A 16,995-nucleotide genomic window follows, 5' to 3' on the forward strand; every position below is an offset into this window, starting at 1 on the left:
TATAGGATTGGACGGGCATCTCTGTAACTGACAGTGTAAATCTTCGTAATGAAACTATGGCTAACCTTGTTTAAGAAGCAGCACATCCGAGGCTGTGGCTGGCATAGTACTGCTATGGGCCGTGAGTGTGCCTGACCACAGAAGTAGCGACTCAGAAAGAGACTGTGATCTGAGGCCACATTCAGTGTCAGATAACTAGGCTGGGTTTAAATGGAGAAGGAAAGCAAGTAGAGACCCATGAAGAGATATTCTCTTGGTGAATGAGACAGGTTCATAGGGCTTATCTGGCATCACAGCTCAATGGTGCTGCAGGGTATGACTGCTAAAAACGACCACTAATTTTGCCTTTACTCCACTATTGGTAGCCTGCTGAAGAGCTCAGGGCACTCTGAAGACAACCTAATTTGTGCCCAGATGGGACACTTGCTTCAGAGCAAGTCTTGGGAGAGTATTTGTAGATCTCTGCTGACAATGCCCAGATTCTCTTTGCTCTCTCCAGCCTGTCCTCTCAGGGCTGCTGTGGGTATGGAACCTGCCACTGTGACTGGGAACAAAATAAAAGGAATTTCCTCCAGGTTCAAAGGTTGATACACAGTCAGATGTACGCAGGAAATGTGCACAGTCTATTGTCCCACTGTGGATAGCATACCCAGCAAGACACATGCTTTTTGGTCACTGTTCACCTTTCAGCAGGCTCATGTTCAATGAGATCCAAGCGTATAAAATCTGTTCTTGATACTCAGAAATGCTCTCCAGAACTCTCATCCCTAATCTGAGAACCCATAGTGCTGCTGCTATCCCGGAAGGCAGGATGGGCTACCTGAAGCATGGCTCCTGTGCATTTCTGTTAACCATTGCATTAGGGATTCAGTTCTTAAATATGACTTCTGCTTGTATTTTGTCTCAGGAAAACAATAGGCACTGCTCATACTGAAGCATTTCAGTTCTAGAGGTTTATATTTCCTATTGTATCCAAAGACCTGTGGGTGCCAGCTGTCACTAGTGCTGCCATTGTATTATGATCCCCTGGCTAGTTCAGGAATTGTTGATTATGTTGCCTTTTGAATCAGTTGATTACCATGAATAATAGGCCAAAAAGGCTGTCAGCATTTTGACTTTAACTATAACTGTTACAATTAATTATGGGTTTAATTAGCATATATGCCTAGCAGTAGAGAATATAATACTTCATGGGTAACAGATGATCCTGCAGCTGTAACATAAAGTGTGATACAGGTTGGGATACAAATAGTTATTAATAAATGGCTTCTATTGTTTGAGGTCCTTATTTATACAAATTAGCATGCATGACATAATCAACCCAAACTGTATAATTTATAATAATTGATTTCATTTTGACTGACCACCAGTCGGCCTACTACATGCCCTCAGAAGAAAAATAGCCCTATTAGGATAAGTTTAATCCTAAACATAGCTAATGAATCCTATTACTTTAAGGTCATATTTGAAGCTTTTGTTAATTGTCAGAACCATTTTAAATTGATTAGAGTTAAATTAAATCAATGTAATGTTTAGAAAAACAATATTTCTAATGGATGAGGCCAAGCTGACCTCAAATAAACATATTTATCAACCGATTTCAGTGAATGAGAAGGTTAGCAGCTGGGCTCATAATTCATGATTGTCTATAATATGGGAAATGTCACTATCTAGGCCATTAATTATGTCAGGTAATAAATCTGTTGCTCACAGCTGAGCATGTGCCAGGTGGGGTAACAGTCTCCTCAGCAAGGTTATGATGTTTAGAGACTCTCTCCTCCCCTAGATCCACACTTACAGTAGGAGAACAGCTACATCAACTTTAAGGGGAATGAATGTGCTGTTTTCATAACTGCCAATTACCTGACAACATGCCAGGCTGCGATAACTTAGTACAGAAACATTTCTCTACCAGATCGTTTCAAATAACAAGGGTGTTCTAAGCAGAAAAAGTTTGGCAAACTATATAATGACTTTTCCTAGGCCAGAGAAGTCAGCATCATTAATAGTTCCTTACAGACCACTATTAAATAAGTGATTGGTTTGGGGTAAATATTTTGAGTAGCAAAATATATAACAACCAGAGAAAGAATTGTTTTGCACCAGCTTGAGAGTCTGAGACGTTCTGAATGGGTTAATGTGAACTATGCTACATGATATTTCACATGTAACAGTGAATACAGTTTAATACAACAGGACACAGGAAAAATGATACACAGAAATAGGATCAGTTTAAGGTTAATCATGCATTCAGCAGCTTAGCAAAATGTCTGGCATTAGTGCAGACAAATGACACAAGACATATGTCCTCTGTTCAATATTTTGTCAAAAAAAGAGCAAAGGTAAACTAAATTTTTATAAAGAAAGGGTGACAAAATATAAGAAAATGGCACAGCAGTAACCAGTTATAACTACATTCTCATTTGTGCAGTATTATATGCGCAGCATGAGCTGTCTCATGTTAAACAGATCAGAGACTTTGTGAGTAGAGGTAAAGTAAAACAATATTTCTGTTGAAAAAGAGTAGGATAAGTGATGAAAAGTTCACTAAGCTAAAAAGAATCTGGAGCAGCTCAAAAAGATTCTTACCAATTTTGGGACTGCTTTACATATTCCTTAGAATTAGACTTTCCATCCTGCATGTCTATACAAGGTGATGTGTTCTGGTCAGCACGCTGAAGCAGCTCTGTGTTTGCAATGGGGGATCCTGCTGGAGGCTAATCCTGCTTTTGGAGCATCAGCTGGTTTTTATATTTCAGGTTTGGCCTTAGGCTTCAACACCGAATTTGACTATTAGCCCTGAACAGTACTAATAAATAGTCATATCCTGACAATCATAATAAAAAGTTAATATATCCTATGCAATCTTAGATTTTGTACACAAAATGTACAATGCACTAGCAGGTTCACACTGCGTTTGCATGTATGTGATCAACATTTTGGAGCCAAAGAGCTGCCTTCATAAATTGGATGTGTGTCTTCAGTGAACCACATCAAAAGGTTATTAACAGCCACAAACATGTTGTGAATTGGCTTTTTTTTGCCTGAAGTATATCAACAGCTTCATAAAAAGTAGTTGTGAAAATAAGTACTCAAATACAAGTCATAAGCTTACATACATTATGAACAACAGATGCATTGAAAGGCCTTTAAGTCATAATATAAAATTAGCCTCCTGTGAGAAAAAGAAAATACAGATGCTTTCTAGGTGCCTAAACAAGGCAGACCATGTTCAGCAAAAGTCCTGCCAGCACGTTTTTTTCGTTGTTCTATGGACAGACACTTATGTCAGGAAATGAGAAATAAGAAACATAAGTAGAGGTCATCTGGCAGGATTAGACCCTTTGTATGAAACATTTAGAACTCCACCCCATGGACAGGTTGCCTTGATCTATGCTGCTCCTCTTACAGAGGCTGCAGGCAAGTCCTGCATTCACTCTCCTGTGATGGGAAGTGTTTTAGTTCACACAGTTCAGCTTCCCTCATGCTTTGCCATGAGTCTGCTTTTAGGGCTGGCCTGGCTGTGTTTATGCTGTTAAAAGCAGTTGCTCAGCCACCACTCCTGATATGGCTGAGCACGACCTATCACAGTGAGTAAAATCCAGCTTTGCTTTCTGTTTGGGCTAGACTCTCACATCAAACTATTTGCCTTACTGAGAATATGACTCGCCATGGTAAAATTAAAATTTGCCTTAACACACAGACATTTCATTTACAGTGGGCTGAAGCTGCCACGTGACTTCAAATCTCTGGCAGATACTTTGGAAATACTACTTGCAGTTAAGCATTTAAATAGGAATTGGTTATATGTATATATAACTTAGCAGCAGATTAGGAAGAATATGAGAAAATCAAACCATTGGCTGTGAAACACTACACTGGAGAGCTGCTTTAGGATATTAAGAAAATTTGTGTATTTGTCTGTGATGTGTGTGAAAGAATGACACACTGTTTTTATGTGTGTATATAATTACTATTTCATTTCTTGAGTAAAAGTGCCCCTCTTCTTTTCCTTTATGGCAAGGAAAATTGCTCTTCTAACCTGTCTTCAAAATGTAATAACTTTACTTGCGACCAACCACTGCAGACCCTGACTGGACTCTGAATTATTACTGTGCGATGAAACATTTCTTTAACGAAACTGAGTCCTTTAATATCCCCCATCTCTGTTATTAGATGGACGAATGAATTTTACTTTGAACATAACATGTGGCATTGTCTGAAAATTGTCGGTATGAACTGAAGTTGGCAGGTATTTTCTTGCTCTTCTCGTCAGTGATTGCCATTTATTATATGTTGCACCTTTATCTGTCAAATACTGCAGAGTGCTATATTGATTTGTGTCTGCCGCAAAGCAAAGGTCACTTTGATCAACATACTACAAAACCAGAAAAAGTAGGGTTCTGACATTTCATTACCTGGGAAAAAAAGGACTAAAATAAATAAGAATATGTTTGAGAACAGAGCACTTCAATATCACAGTGTGCAGTAACTGTAATTAACAAAAGAACTGCTCTGTTGAGGTTAAAGAGAAACAAGAGAAGGCAGGTTTTCTTGCAGGGACTATTCTTTACATGACTGATTCTGTAACATTACAGCTGTGATCTTACTGAAGGGTTACATTCATTACAAATCAAATACATTGGCTTCTCAGATTCAGACTTTTAATGAGCAATAAAACTCAAGAACTCTGTAGGAACTGGAGAAGATTTTATAAAACTTTTAATTTTGTCCAAGAAGTCCTAATGAGACTGGGGACTTTCTGTGCTATACTCAGATGAAGAGTTGGTCCCTACCTTAGGAATATAAGTCTAAAGAGATAAAACAAAGCAGGGGAGAATGAACCAGACCCACTGCTATACGCAGTTTGGCCAAGATCCACAAGGAGTGAAGGGCAGAGCCAAAAATTAAGCCCAGATCTCTAACTGTAGTTCCTAAGAGCTTGGTCATCTTTCAGAAGTAACACATAATGTAAGGAAAGTGGGTTCTCAGGTGACCTCGTATTGTTATTTTTCTTCGTGCCCAGTGCCTTTCAGACAGCCCCTGCATGCTGCTTCACTGGGATCATTGACACTTCTTTACCTTGCGTAAATAAAATAATCCAAATATTTATACGGAAATTTATAACTTGCAGAAGCTTCTGTTTTACATTTTGGAAATTTGTTTTTAAAATCAGTGTAGTTCCCCACCACTTTCCAAGTAGTTTCTAGCTTGTTTCTGCAAGAAAAGATTGCAATTTTTGTAAAGCATCTATTTTTTGCTATCAAAGATGATAATGATTTTGTGGGGTTTTTTTTGGTTTTGTTTTGGTTTTGTTTTTTTAGGGCACACATAAGTCCTCACACAGGAGCTCAGCTGCTAGACTGGACTTTTCCTGGGCAGCATCTGGTAATTCACATCTCTAGTTTTTCTACACAGAAAAATTAATGTGTAGTCTTACAGGTATTACAGCTGTACCTGACACAGGCAGCAGTGGCCAAACTGCCTTCCTATCATTATTGCTGTGAAGTTTTCCTCTTTCTGTGACTAGTGGAGTCCCTCAGGGGTCAGTTCTGGGACCGGTGCTGTTTAATATTTTCATCAATGACCTGGATGAGGGAACTGAGTGCACCCTCAGCAAGTTTGCTGATGACACAAAACTGGGAGGAGTGGCTGACACACCAGAGGACTGTGCTGCCATTCAGCGAGACCTGGACAGGCTGGAGAGTTGGGCGGGGAGAAACTTGATGATATTTAACAAGGGCAAGTGTAGAGTCTTGCATCTGGGGAAGAACAACCCCATGTACCAGTACAGGTTGGGGGTTGACCTGCTGGAAAGTAGTGAAGGGGAAAGGGACCTGGGGGTCCTGGTGGATAGGAGGATGACCATGAGCCAGCAATGTGCTCTTGTGGCCAAGAAGGCAAATGGCATCTTAGGGTGCATTAGAAAGGGAGTGGTTAGTAGGTCAAGAGAGGTTCTCCTCCCCCTCTACTCAGCCTTGGTGAGGCCGCATCTGGAATATTGCGTCCAGTTCTGGGCCCCTCTGTTCAAGAAGGACAGGGAATTGCTTGAAGGAGTCCAGCGCAGAGCCACAAAGATGATTAAGGGAGTGGAACATCTCCCTTATGAGGAGAGGCTGAGGGAGCTGGGTCTCTTTAGCTTGGAGAAGAGGAGACTGAGGGGTGACCTCATCAATGTTTACAAATATGTAAAGGGTAGGTGTCAGGATGATGGAGCTAGGCTTTTTTCAGTGATATCCAGTGATAGGACAAGGGGCAATGGGTGTAAACTGGAGCATAGGAAGTTCCACGTTAACATCAGGAAGAACTTTACTGTAAGAGTGACAGAGCACTGGAACAGGTTGCCCAGGGGGGTTGTGGAGTCTCCTACACTGGAGATATTCAAGGCCCGCCTGGACAAGTTCCTGTGTGATGTACTGTAGGTTACCCTGCTCTTGCAGGGGGGTTGGACTAGATGATCTTTTGAGGTCCCTTCCAACCCTTGGGATTCTGTGATTCTGTGATTCTGGTTTTATACATAGTGGTTAGTTCTTCACCTGAAGTCACATTTCCGTTGAAATACAGCAAGCAGTTACACCTAAGATCTTTTGTCATACCTATGATCACTAGGGTGAATATCACAGCTTGCATGGCATATGGCAGTGCTTATCATGTCAATAACGAAGTTTGAATAATGCAATTCTTGATTGTAATTATCTTTTATTATTACCAAGGGTCATTCCTGGGCTCTTCATCCTTTTATCTCATGTGGAATTTCAGGCTTCCTTATTAATTAAACAGCCAGTGTGATTGAATTAGTCAATTAGCTCTGCCTGAAGGGATGAGCATGGATCCAAATAAAGGGCCTGATTCTACAGACTTGTTGCTCTGAGGGAGAGTCTCGCAGGGAGCTGGGTCGTAAGAGTGGGCTTGTAGGACTGGGCAAACTATCCCAGTTAATCTGCAGTTACTAGAGAACGTAAAAAAAATTATTTAGATACTTTCCATTTGGAAAGCACCAGTTATCAAATGTAAACCCTCTTTAGGGATGTTTGATTTTATTAAAAAAAAAATAAAATCTGACACTCCATATAGTGTTCTGATAGTAACTTTTTTTTCATGAGTGATTTTAAATACTTGTATTATAATTTAAATTTTTTAAAGTTTAAATTGAAAACGGAAACAAAACATTTTAGCATTAAGAGAGGAGGCCTGACTGTTGCTTGGTACTGGAACAGTTTTGCTGTAAAATCCTATATTGCAAAAAAAGGCCCAAGCAAATAAATGTCCTAAATAAAAAAATAGAGTCTGTCTTCAATAGTTACCGCAACCAGATAATGTATGTTCCCTAATCCTAAAGCACAGTTTACAATCCCACATGGCAACAGGGCTATGCATCTCTTAGTATCTGCGCCTAAAGGCACACTGGATAGGGATGCAAATGCAGCTCCTCTCTCTCATGCTCCACCATGCTCATTCTCTTTTTTTCCTCTCTTTATCTTGACATGTTTACTGTTTCTTCTACACTGTGCTCCACTGAATAGCAGATCAAACTTCAAAGCAACTTTTAGTTTGAAATTTGTTTCCAAGCTCCTAAGCTATTCTTTTTCTGACAGCAGTGGATAAGAAATTGTCACTACCACTGGTGACATGTCATCAGGAGATACGGGAATAACAGATGGGCAGCAGTGAGATAGCAGGAAGTAACTTCTTTAAAACACTGTGTTGACATCACCAACTATGAGAGCAGAGGTAGAATGACCCCCAGAAGGGAATCCAATCCGCTCGGCTTTTTCTGATTCACAGGTGTTTTGTCTTTATTTTTCACATAGATCATACTGGATTTAAGATTGGAGTTTTAAAACAACTATGTTAGAATCAATGGAAACTATTAATAAGGATTTAGAAATGGCGAATGGATTTAACCACTAATTTCAGTGTTTCAAATGATACTACTAAAATGTTAACTGGTATACCTCATGTAACTTAGCTGAATGCCACTAATAAGAGTCAAGAATCCTTGACCTCAGTGTGAGATCAATGGGTTATGACATTTTCATGTCAGGCTGATGGATCTGACTTTCTAAATGAAGAAGAATTGATTATGACTTTTCGTAAGTATGGCTCATTATCAGCATATCTAGGCGCATCCTGACACCAACCATACATAACACCCATTATGGTATGTCAAAAGTCATCACTTTGGGGGGGGGGGGGCATGATTTCTGACAAAATTAATTATTCTGACTTCTGCAAGATATTATAGTATATTGCCTAAAACAAATTAGTGCATGGCATCTACAAGAAAAATTACCATAGAAGCAAAGAAACGAAAGTGATTTTGTTAGTCCTAAGTGCATTTTGTATGTAACAGATGGTCCACAGAGCCTACCAGAAACCTGTTCTTTCTGAGGGTATTAGAGAAATGGTATAAAGCACAACATGAGCTTCATTTGCTGCATTTTATAAGTGCATATGCATTTGTCTCCTAAACCAGGAATGACACAGACTCATAGGAAAAGATATCTCTTGATTTCAAAGAGAGTTGAGTTAGTGCTAGTTACTTTTGAAAATCTCCTGTTATGCTGTACTTTATAAATTTTTAAGAAAGGTGGCAATACTTTATTTATAGTATATTCCATTCCAGTCCAAAGTTCTTCTCCAGAGTGTAAACTCCATCGTGCAAAATTGTTATACAGTGGGTAACATGGACACTCATGAAGAGTATATTAGATGCAGGGCATAACAATTCTCATGGAAATAAAACAATGCCTGAACATTCTAGCCCATTCTGTACTGAGAAATACTTTCACAAGAAGTTGATATTGTGAAAGAAAATGCTGAATATGATTTTAAAAAGGTGTATTGAATGTGGTCTCTTCACCAATGCATTATGTTTTATTGTCTCCTTCAGAATTGCTGGAAAAGCTCTGGGCCACTGAAGGAGAATCAGTCACAGCAGAAATTTTTGCCACAAGGTCTGACAGAGTGAAAACAGAAAATAACCATGAAGAGACAGATTTATCTAGGGAGACAAAGCACCCAACTAGTCTTTGCTACTAACTTCTGAATCACCAGATGCCGGATATGCAACATTTCAGGAAGGCATTTCAAACAGGATGCCTAACACCTAACATTAATTTAGCTTGGGGGACATCATAATGTATTGACTTCCCACCTAGGACACTATGACATTGGACAATTACAAGTTCAATAATACCACTCATTCTGCCAAGTCTTGCCAAATATTCTGTCTTCCAACAGACAAAGAATACAAAATAGCTTCATTTTTGAAATGAAAATTTCAAAATTTTACCTTTTTTACAGAAAATGAAAGAAAAATCTATTGTTAAAAATACTCTTCTAAAGCAAGGAAGGATCTGCTGAAAGAATTTTTTAAATTATTGTTATTCTGTAAAAAAATTAGTGTCTGGCTGAAATACGGTGGCAATTATTTAGGTGGGGCTTTACTTTAGAGTGTTTCTAGTAGGAGTTGCATTTCAACTTGTGGATCAGTTTTGGAAAAGTCAAAAATAGCTAACATTTACTTAATAAATAGTAATGATTACTAAGCAATCATTTTGCAAATTCCTCTCTGTCAGGTCAAAGTGAATTGTTATTTAGGCATACCATTTGATTTTTGTGGATGGGTATATATGTCCAAAGAAGTGACTTGAGAAGTGACAATTTCTAACACTTGCTATGTTTGTTGACCTATTATTTCAGATGAGTAAATAAGAGGTCTCTGTTGGTTTTGTGAAGTCATATTCACATGCATAGTATTGACTAATACCTACATGAGACATAATTTGCTACTGTTCTGAACTAGGCTTGAGCATACGTGAAGAAATGGAGCTCTGCTCAATTTTGCTCTGTTTCTTAGGCCTACAGTGACTGAGTCAAATGATTACATGAATTACAGGACAGTGGAGCTCTATCCTGGATCTCTGTTGTTGGAACATCATCAGCCAGCAACATCTGGAGTTTCAGTTACTGTAAATCAGTATGAGTTAATGTTTTCAGGAGAGCAATTTCTTGGCACATTATCAGATCTTAAGAAATTCTATTAATGTTACACCACCATATCATTGCAGAGAAATCCTAGTAAGCAAATACTGGACCAGGCCCTAAATGTCAATATAGAGTCATAGCACTCTAGGATGTCTTTTTAACTCAGTTTTTTTCATGGGAGAAGTGACGGAGGAATAAAAATTGCAAAATCTGCCAAATCTGGCAGATCTGATGTGATTATGAGCACATAATCTATTAACCAAAACCTTCTAAGCTGTTCAGCATTTACTGAATTTAAGCCAAAATTTTTATTCATCCTTAATGGAGAAGTCTGTTACAATTTAATAGTGAAGCTACAGAATACTAATAGTGGGTTTATAGAAATTGTCTTGAACATCTACAGCCTTCACTGATACACGTTGTCCAGCTGTGGCAGTTTGAATGCTCTGTAGAAGAGAACACAGCTATCCATATATTTTAAAAACAGAAAGAGACTGAATTGGTTTACAGTAACTCTAATACAGGGGCTCCTGAAGAGCTAAGGAAAGCTTGTTTTCCTCCAATAGGATTTGCAGGCTCCTCTCTCACCCCTTCCCAGCACATCTGTCTGCTTCACTGGCCACCAAAACTCATGCTGGGGGGGACATTTACCTGATACCTGCCTGGGTCACAAGGAGCTCTGCTCTTCTGGAGCTGTGTATTTAGTATTTTGCCCAAGTCATCCCTAATCCAAAGACTAAAATCCTCCAAATAAATAGTTATAATTCAGCCATGTGTCATTTCTCCCTGGCTGCTCCCCTTCCACCTATTGATGTTAAATTCTGGTATTTATTTTTAATGTTTTCTCCATAACCATTCCAGTTCCTTAACTTAATATGGCTCACTGAAAATGATGGCTTGGGTTTTGTATTGACTTGACAGTTATACATTTGGCAGATATATATATATATATATATATATATATATATATATATATGAGCTATTGTGTAGTGAACAGAAAACAAAATATAAGGTATAAAATATCATCTATTATAAACAAAAATGCACATCAATGCATTTTTAGCATGATAAGAAAGTTTAACAATTGCAGAAGCAGTATTTCAACAATGTGGTTCTCAAACTGTGTTCCGCAGACCACTGCTGGTCCTTGAAATTGTGTTATATTACTTGCCAGGGATTCCAAGGAATATGTCCATTACAAATCTGCCAGTGTGTGTGCACAGAGGTCAGAGATACTGAAAGACCAACAGTGAGGTGCAGTTGTAGGCAATGGACACATTCATGTTAGTTCATAGACAGACCCACAAACATCTAGATGCAGGACCAAGTCTACATCTGTCACCAAGTAAAGGCAGGTTTAGTACTGTATTCCAACCACTGTTTAGTCTTGATCACCTCTGAGCTAAGTCTTTCTGGAACCAGTTCATTGTACTTTCCAGTATGAAATACCTCATATATGCCAGTAACACTTAGTAAAGGCAGACTTAGAAAAACTCTAAGCCCTCAGCTTACCGAGTGAGGTAACTCATCCATAGATGCCCAGTTTCCAATTTTAGGCAGCATCTGACTCTCAAACTCCTAGGGAAATGTCAGCTTAGGGTGACCAAAGTAGCTACTTCAATCTGCAGCATACCTGGGACAATTACCTTATTGCCTTATTCATTTCTGTTAGGTGTTAACCCAGACACCCAGGAATGGTAATTTAGATGTCATGAGGAGTTATTGAACTCTTCATGTAAGAAAGATCTGTACAATGTGCCATGAGTGACATCTCATCTTAGCGTCACAAGGGGGTGATAGCTGGATGATAATGCCACTTACTTGTTTCTTCCTGCATCAAAAAGAAGAAAAGCTTAGCAAAACAGGGAAATCCCAAGCAAAGCATCACAGTAATTTTTTATATCGATGATTGCTTTTTATTTTTCAGACTGTAAAATTGTTTCGTGCTTGGTGCTGTACAACTGAGGAACTAAAGATGATCCTTCCCTCAAGATTTCAAAGAAAAACAGCGCTAGCCACAGATAGATGGACTAACACAGATCAGTATAGTAGTTTGTGTATAAAATTTTTGCTCATTTGCATAGTATAAAAAGAGTGTCAGTTTTGATTATCTGAGTTGGGTTTGAAAACTGGAAGACTAGCACTGCCAACATAAGCTGGAGAGCAAGTCAAAGACAGGATAGAGCTGCGTAATTATCAGAAGAGTTGGAAACAATCAGAAGATTTTCCTATGCAGTAAAGTAGTTCCTGATCTCCTCATCCTGATTGCCATTTTTTATTAGGATGAGGGTCTGAATGGTTAGATTTTGGGAAGTGAGGAAGAATATTGGTAGCTTAATTAGTAGCTTAAATAAAAACACAAAACTCCAGTGAATATAAATGAAAAAGACTTTAACCACTGCATTGCTTGTAATTTGATAGGACTGCTGTTTCTCAAAGGTGCAAAGTGTCAGATTTAGAGAAGGAGGCCAATTTCAGTTTTAGGACATCATTAGCTCTTACCCTACAGAAATTTCTTCTAGCCATTTATTCAGACCAATAAAGAACTAAAAAAAAGTAATCCATGGACTATTACTTATGCCATCATTTCTGTGTTTCAAGGTTATAACTTATAGATGTGATTTTCCCCACCCCCCCATCCCATCCCACAGAAAACTTGTGATTTTATGTGCTTTTTTATGCATGTATTAAACAAATGGCACAGCTGAATAGCTTTTCTTAAAAACTGGACATTCACCAAAAAGAAGTTTGCCAGCACAGACAATTAGGCTTTCTTCTTTTAACAATAGATTGACTGACTGGCACATTTGAAATGCGAGCGTATTTTTTATTCCTCCGTTCACCCTTTGAGCTGATAAACATGAACAATGGGAAACAGCTGGGACAGGAAAACATTTTAGTTTGTATTTTCAAAGCAAGCAAGAAATAAACCCATCAGTGGGAGCCAGATCACATCTTCTGCCTTAGGGGTAGTCAGCAATTGGGGGGAAAAATACGATCCATATTTTTAATCAAACATTACATATTTATTAATGTGCAGCTGGCCTATTGTGTGCATGATTTTTTTTCTTTAACGCTGTGCTGCGTCCGTCAGCCTGACATTGTTCTGTAACTGACATTACTCTATAAGGATCTGGAAATGCACAGATTTAATAGGAATCATTGAGACAATTGCTTTCTGTATTATTAGGTCTGTGTGACGTAGGTACCATCTGAAATTCAATTTTAGAAGAAAAATAAGATATTGTTCTATCAAGGCAATTTTGTGCACCTGTGATACAGTAAGAACATACACCCCCACCCTCCTATTTTCCTCCTTACTCATCTAACTTTGAGGCTATTTAACGATACGTGCCACTCTTTTGTTAAAAATGTTTGGGCAAATGTATTTTGATGCTTATTGAGATTAAACTTTCAGTACATCTCCCTGGTAGCAAAGGTTGGGCTGTTCATTAGTTGGAGGTTTGGCCTTGTCAGGTTCCATTGACTGTTGGCTAAAAGGATCACTTTATCATCATTTGTCTGCAATGGAGACAGTCTTTATTCAGCCTTGATTCCTCTGGGGTCACAGCTGTCATAACTTCACTTGCTTTATAATACAGACCCCAGTTTCACAATCCCCTTAGGTAATTGTCTAATAGATTCAGTTTACCTTAATATAGGTAATATGTTATTTATAAACAAACACAAACGAAAGGAAGGGATGATATTGCTTAAAACATCCCCCTCCTAACATCCTGCTTGGGATCAATCAGTCAGAAATTATGTTAAACTCAGTTCTCATTTTGAACCCAAAAGGGAAATACACGTTTTGGTTTTTTTTTTTCCCTTTTACCCTCATCTTTTAGCTGCAAATCTCGAGACAGAACCCTGAGGCCTGTTTTTCCACTGGTGAAATCTGAGGTAACAGATTATGACAAGGATATGGGGTTTTGGAGAAAAAGGCCTTCACGTGCTCTTATTTTCAAGATACTGTAGCTGAAAGAAGTGTGGGGGAGTTTGGGCTTGTCTTTATTTTGGTACTTTGGTTTTGAGAAGTATTGCAACACACTAAAAATTTGCAACACAGAACGGACAAACGTTTCATCACAAGCAACATATTTCATACTTCTTTGTTTCTCTTTTCATTAGCTGTGTGAAACTGCGGCCACCAACAGGTCCATGACGTAACAGGATTTTTCTCAAAACCACGTCACTTCAGTGGGTAATGCAGGGCATTCTCATGCTAGGGTTAAATGGGACCCAAGACAAACAATGGAATACTGCAATTCCTTCCTAATACCATACTGAGAATACCACTTACTCCACTCTCAGCTCCTGGCTCCTAGTTCATTCCCAGGGCAAGCCCTAGTACTGGCTCACTGCTCTGCCTGCAGGAGAAGCAGGACTGGCAGCCAGTGACCGTATAGGACTGACAGGGTTCTTGGAAGTGAGAGCTTTTCCAAATGTGGTGTCTCCTGCAGCATCCAGGAATATCAGCACTGGAGTGAATCACAGGTTCTGGGCCAACACAATTAAACTGTAGCTGAATTTGATCTCAAGCAAGAAGCTTGTTGTATGTTCAATGTGCTAACGTTCTGAACCAGAAATCACCAAGAAGCATGTGCTACTGCTGCCCCATCTTCTCCAAGGCAGACACACACCCAGGTGCTTTAAGAAGGGTCTCTCTTCTATAGAGCTCATCCAGTTTTGCACCTCTTGACAACATGAACTGGAAATTAAATAATTTCTCTCAAAATGAGGTCAAAGAATCAGTTGATCTCCACTTAATTTAGTAAAACATGATGTGTTTTACACAAACAGCTCTATCAGGGCATTGTGAGAAGCCCCATTTCAACGGCTTTTGTAACTGATGCATTTGCCTTGTGGATTGGATGTTGGCTTTCACAGAATAAAAACCAGCTTGACTGCCAAGAAGAGAGGGGCTGACCAGTTTCAACATTTGGTCTTTAAAATTTACATTAAAAAAAATGAGGAAGAAAAATCACTGCTTGATTTTCACACCATAACTACTGCTTTTACAAACTTTTAAATCTCCTGGCAGCATCAATTACTGTAAATAAGAGACTTTTTTATTTTGTAGCTTTTAGGGGCTACACAGAAACAATTTTATACTTCATAGAAAGTTGTTGCCACACTATGTTCTTAGTAGCCCTACTAATGAAGCTTTGCTTTTTACTGTTTGTTATCAGTACAAAGAACACTGTTTTAAAGCAGTCATGAAAAGTACATAAGAGACAGTTCTAAACAAAAAGTCCTAGTACACAACTACATGGCTCCACATGTATACTTCTTTGCAGGTAACTGCTTAAGGGAAGTAATTTCACAGACTTTAATCATTGAAAGAAAGCCTTGATATAAAGAAAAACATAATGAAAAATAAAGAATCTCCTGTGGTGGGATTCTAAAGTTCAAGTTTGTGGGAGCTCGGACCCACACAATGGCCCTGCACCTTCCTCTTCAGTAGGATCCAAACACCAAATCCTCCCCGCAATTCACTGACTATTTCATTTCCAGACTGTTTTCAAAGTGGATGGCTGTATTTTTGAAACAAAACATACACACTACCAACCTCATATTCTCACAGTGAAGTTTCTTTCACATCCTGCTCAGTAAGAGCTGGTGTCTGCATTTGTGCAATAGCATGTGTTGAATTTCCCATCTTAAGTAGTTGTTGAATTTCATTTATGTTTCTAATTCAATGCCAAAACTCACTTCAATGTAATACCTTAATTACAGTTGGAGGCTAATAAGTAAACAAGGAAATGGAGCAGTGATGGTGTGGAAAGTTTCTATATATATATTAGCTTTAATTTCTTTTTTATTATTTTCTCCCAAATATCTTCCTTATAAGAAATTAATTCAAAGCAGTTATAGAGAAAGCAAACATGACATATGGGAAAAATATGGGAAAAAAACACATACCGCCACCTCACTTCCCCCTCTCCCGCCCCCCCTCCCCCCCGAAAGCAATCTTTTACAGGGTTGCATAAAAACTGGATATAAATGCCTGTTTCTATGTTTACTGCTGCACCACCCATGACAAGAGCCTGTAAGACAACTCATCATACAAAGGAAAATGTCACTAGATAAACTGTTGATCATTAGGTGTACCAGAGTGCATTTGTCTGCTTGTACCCCACTTTGATTAGTATACAGCAAAGATGGTCACAAGCACTCAGAAAGTTTTATTGAGGTTTAAATCTTCATTCAAATGATGTAAAGGGGCATTGAATGAAGATTTAAAACTCTATAAAGCTGCTTGGCAGTGTCTATGGCAATCTATGCCACATAAAAACTGAAATGCTTCTACTTTGTTATTGAAACATTTCTACTGTAATTCTTTAATATTAGGTAGCAGCCACAGTGTTGGGACATTACCACATCTGTGAGTATTTCTTTTACTGAGGAGCTTGCCTGCTATCAATTGTGCAGGATATTATAGAACGTACACACTGTTGATGTCTAGGAGATAATGGAAGAGGAATTGTTACTGCAATTACATATTATTATGCTTTTCAGAAGATAATGTGGGTTCATTCATGTGAGTATTTTGAACCAGCAAATACCCTAATTGCTTACATGTCTGTTATAATCCCAAATCCAGTTGACATATCTGAGCACTGTTGTGTTTTTATCTGGCCATTTCCACGTGTAAACTTTATGATTTCCCTTCAACTTGCATGAACTGTTCAAACAAGGAACACAAGTGCCTCACACATTTCCTTTGCAGTTTTTGTCTAAGAAAACAGCCAGGAAAATTAAGAGATAGAGCAGTGTAACCAAGTGTGCTATTTTTCTGGAATATAGAATTAGCCTTGCAAAAGCAGGATAAGTGCAAATGATCTGATTATGCTGTAATGACAAATTTATGAAACGAAGAGTGTGTGTGTATTGTTTCAACTGTCCTTTCACAATATATTGGATTGACGGAGAATGTGTTGTAAATTATTCACCCATTCGCTTAACCAGAAAACAAAGGGAGATGATTAAGAAACATCAGTA

Source organism: Lathamus discolor, chromosome Z, assembly GCF_037157495.1.
Source record: "Lathamus discolor isolate bLatDis1 chromosome Z, bLatDis1.hap1, whole genome shotgun sequence".
Taxonomy (NCBI): Eukaryota; Metazoa; Chordata; class Aves; order Psittaciformes; family Psittacidae; genus Lathamus; species Lathamus discolor.